Source organism: Pundamilia nyererei, unplaced genomic scaffold (genome assembly GCF_000239375.1).
Source record: "Pundamilia nyererei isolate P.nyererei 1_Seehausen unplaced genomic scaffold, PunNye1.0 scaffold00006, whole genome shotgun sequence".
Classification (NCBI taxonomy): domain Eukaryota; kingdom Metazoa; phylum Chordata; class Actinopteri; order Cichliformes; family Cichlidae; genus Pundamilia; species Pundamilia nyererei.
In genome coordinates, this window is record NW_005187407.1 from 599,868 (window position 1) to 604,743 (window position 4,876).

Below are 4,876 nucleotides of genomic sequence, written 5' to 3' on the forward strand. Positions count from 1 at the left end.
GATATGTAGGAGCTTATTGAGCAAGCTGTGCAGGACATGGGAATTTGCATTATTCTCCATCTATTCATCTTCCCATTAATGTGTCCTTCAAAAAAAACTGCCTCAGCTTGCCAGCCAAAACAGTATCTGTGATGTCCATAGCTGAGTCTCTACTGAGTGGTTTTGAATTAACAACATAGCTGGTCAACAGCCGTGACAATGAAAAGCACTTCAAGACCCATATCATAATATTATTACTCAATATGTATTGTCAGTGCACACTGGCATACTGCCCAAAGCACACAAAGGCTCATGGAAGTCATACCCAAAACAAATTTCATGTCAGCGCTTTGTTCTATTGTTCTAACGCGCGGCAGCAAGCGTCACTGAGAAAAACCACTTTTGAGATTAATAGTTAGTGCTGTGATCACATTTGGACTGTACAAGCAAAGGCTACTTAAACTGTTTTTTTTTTCCAGATTATAAAACCGCTAAATAGCATCAGCCTTAATTGTAAACAGTTGTCTTTGTTGGGGTTGCAGCCAACAGACTAGTGACTAAGTCTGTGCACCACAGCTGTTTCTAACAATGGAATATTAAAACCCCTGATGATATATCAGCAATAGCTCCATGCCTGCAAGCCTAACCCCAAAATGTTTGTGGAACTTTTTTATGGAGACAATGTATTATAAATATATGCGATAAATGCTTCTATGTGAAATATATAGAGAGAGGTATTTCTTTCAATCTTGATCCTTCCTTAATCTGCAACGTGTGGGAGCACATATAAAAAGAAAATTAAAAGTTTTGCCTGTGAAAGAAGAAATAAAAGGTAGATATCATCCACATGTTTTATTTTACAGAGGTGGAACATGTAACTAACCCACAGCAATGAGTAACCTGTGTCCTGAACATATTAGACTGCCCCATTTTTCTTAAACTGTAATACACGCACAATATCAGTCAGTCCTACTTTAAACCCCTTTATATTTAGATTAGACACTTCTTTGTTTCATTACACCTAACAAGAAGATCCTTTGTCTTAAATGGAGACTACAGGTAAACTGACACTTCATTTAGAACTACCATCTTAAAGCAAGTGGCAGTTCATCCAAGTGTTACTACCCTAACCTTTAGGGACAATATACGTTACCCATAAGATCAGCTTCCAAATTATTATCGTGTGCATTAGACATTGTTCATTGCACGTTGTCCTTTGTGTATTTGCAAAAGTCAAAACATGTCTTGCAAAACTGCAACATTGCGAAACACGATATGATGGTAATGTTGCGATGGTGGTGTCAAAACCTGTATACCACCCACCCCTGCCTGAAGGAAGAGTAGTATTTGTTGTACTTGCAGGTGTTAAATGTATAAACGTGTCTGTTTCAGATATAGTTTGGACGCTGAGACACAATTAGTCAGTCTACATGAAAGCATAAGAAAAGACCTTCTGATATCACCCTCCATCATGACGATGTTGACCATGTAAAGCATTTAAAATTTTGCTATTTTATAAACTAAACTGTGAACAAAGAAATGAAATTGGCAGATTCAGGAGGAAGGAGTGTTAGTGGTTACTTGAAGCCATTTATGATCCTGTTCGCCAACTTTCTGATGTGACTCTGAGAGCTGTGCTGACACAAGTACTTTTATGCCTCTGAGACAAAATCCTTCATGCTGGTGTCAATACACGGTTCTCACATTCATAATGTCCGGCTTCGCTTCAGCTTTAACACATCACGACATCTCTCTCTCGCCACTTGCGCTCTCAGTACTGCATGCAGCAGAATGCATCTGCACTTACAGAGAGCATATTGCACAGCATAACTAAGAGCTTTTGTTGGTCTTATCTTAAGCAGTCACGCTTCTCCAGCCTTTTATTTCTCCCTCCAGTCTGCGCTGCATGTGCTTTCTATTCTCCTCTGTACTCTGGTGAGTTTCTGACCTAAACAATAGGTGAGAAAGCTTAAATCCTCCCCAGCCTGTGACTCAGCTGGACATATAAATAGATCACAGGTAACTCATGCATGGCGGCTGTCACACATTAGGTGGCTGCTGTTTAGAACAAAATTCTTGGCAATAGATGTCCTTTCCCTGAGTGGACCATTGACCCTGTCAATTCTCCTTTTCTCATTACACAGTCTGCCACCGTGTCCTTAGCAACTGATACCTGATTGGCTGCGAGGACCTACCTGTCCCTTTTGAATTCTGCCAGGTCACCATGGCAACCACATTATAAACATGAATCTAGCAGGGGGACTGTGAAGGCAGGCGGGAAGAGCGAGTCGAGCTGAGGCGAAGGAATTGCTCCTTGACACACATGACAGCTGCCTTTAATGCAGCGTGACTGGCAGAGAGCTGCAAATACAGTACCGCCTGAAGCTCAATTACCAATCAGTTGTTGTCTCTTAATCACATTACCTTTGCTGATTTATCTACTTGAAAACAAATATCCAATCACTCTAATCATATTCAGTCTTCTTGCAACGGTAGGTGCAGTTGCCATGGCCCTGAGCTGCTTCAGTAGCGTTAATTCATAGTTACGACTCTCTTATTCTTCTTATTCTTTTTCACTACTGCCGTTCAGTTAGCTCAAATGGAGACGCTTTCTTCATTAGCTTCTCCTCTCATTCCCTGTCCTCGTATATAGAAAAAGCTTGGCAACAGTGGGCCAACTAATAAAGCCCTTTCCCTTTCTTATACCTATTCCTCACAGCCCATCTTAATAATTGTCTTCTGAGTGCTTTAATAAGATTATCTTACTAATCTGCTGCCCTATAATCATTAAATCATTGAAGAAGCCATGAGTCACAGAGCAGTGAGAAGAGTATCTTTGCTGTTGCCCAAACTCTAGCGATACTCACTAAAAAGGCAGAGCTGTGAAGAAATAGTAGTTGCACAAGATAACAAAATATTACAAAAACTGCAAGGTGCTGCATACTAGTCAGTGCTTTTTTGCTTTCTGGATCTCATCGGAATATTAAAAGAGCAGCTAATTAAGTGTAAATCAGTCCAGGCAATGAGAACATTTTTTATAATGGTACTACTCAGTTTTGAGAACCTTGAGTTTTTTTTCCACATTATTTGAAACTTTTGCCTTGTTTAACATGAAAATACACCTTTTCAGCGGTATTTATGACATGAAATGAAAGAAACGAATAATATTTTTAGTGACTTGATGTCATACAGTATGTCCTGCGGATTGTTTAATGCTTCTGTTTCTGTCCTCTCTCTGCCTCCTTCGCTCTCCCACTCCCAGGGTGCATTGTCCCTGCCAGTCATGAGAGGACGCAGTAAATCGAAGCCCTCCTTGTCTCTCTGGCACACAGCCAGTTTGTTAGCCGTGTACTGTATTCACCTTTGTACTAACCTGCTACTACTACCTAACCTAACCTACTACTCTGCAACCCTGTCACCTGACCTCGTCATTGATTACACTATTCAGCTTTTCCCTCCACTGTTTTCTTTTCACTTTTCTTCTTCTGTGGCTCTGCAGTATTTTTTTTTTCACCCTCTTTCCAGAGTTTAGTCACAGCACAGTCATGGTGATGAAATCCCTTTAAGTATGATTTACAGTGTACTGTTAAAAATAGTTTGTATAACACACACCTTTGGTTTGAAAAGGTGTTGCAGCTGGCATGTAGCGCTCAGATACGGTAGTTCCAGTTTTATAGCTCTGATCCTCGGGGACACTAAGTGACGACAGTCAAACCGTCACCTGGCGCTCTGTCACAGCATGTCGCTGGCACTGATGGTGTGTGGCTGACTAGGCAGCTAAGCAAACATACGCTTGTGTTACAGGTTGTGTTTGTGAGAATACACAAGAGATGTAGAGGTCTGTATCACGTTGGTGTAATGACCTGTGTGTTTTATGTCTGTATATGTTGTGGCGTGTGTATTTATAATACTTGCAGTCAGACAGCGTTGTGTAGGTGTGTGCATGTCTGTGTAGGTGTGCTCATATGGTGCCGGCTCAGTACGAATGAAGGAGCCTGTTTTGTCTGTCATTGCGTCTGTGACTTTGACAGCCTCCTTGTCCACCCAGGAGCCGTTGTCACATGCTGGCTGCTTTTGTCAGAGCAGAGCTGAAGCCTCAACCCCACAGAGGTTTACCGCTCTGTGGGTTTGGGCTGCTTTGTGTTTGGTTCTTTACCCACCTGTGCATACATTTTCCCTGCAGAGCAGACTGCCCCCTGCTGGCAGCTAAGAAACAAAACACTCCAGTGATTTAGAGCAGCGGTCCCCAACCCCCAGGCCTCGGACCGGTACCGGTCCATGAGTCGTTTGGTACCGGGCCGCGAGAGTTGAGGCTCAGGTGTGAAATGTATGGTTTTCAGGGTTTTTATCGGTTTTCAGCGTTATTTTGTTATCGTTTTGATCGTTAACTCGGTTTTCCTGGGTCTTTTCACGTGTGTTATGAATAAATCTTCTTTTTTTCAGTACCGGTACTAGTTTTATTTTGTTGTATTTATCCTTAAGGGCCGGTCCGTGAAAATATTGTCGGTCATAAACCGGTCCGTGGTGCAAAAAAGGTTGGGGACTGCTGATTTAGAGCTCTTTGTCTTTATAGCAGTGAAGTATCTGAAAATGATATAACATAATAAATGATAGTTGTGTCTTTTAAAGGCCATAAATCTCCTTGCTTAGTGGATCCCATTCCACTCGCAGCTCTAATTATGACACCTTATCTTGCAAAACCCACCCATAGGCTTCATTTGAAATAAAATAAAAATAAAAATAATAAACATGTCTTTCCATAGTTCGTTTACAAGTGTTCTGGCTCAAACTTAAGTTACTACTGTTCATTTTACATTTTGTAATATAGTGTAAGGCATGTTTTGTGCTGCTCTGCTGCCATCAACAGGTAAAATATAGGAACTACCAGGATGAAACA

General features: G+C 41.3%; 1 protein-coding gene across 6 annotated transcripts in view; it reads left to right on the forward strand.

Annotated features, from left to right (window-relative positions):
- pde4d (phosphodiesterase 4D, cAMP-specific) overlaps window positions 1-4,876 on the forward strand; it is a 203,691-nt gene that overhangs the window by 161,593 nt on the left and 37,222 nt on the right. The gene's annotated exons all lie outside the window — the stretch shown is intronic.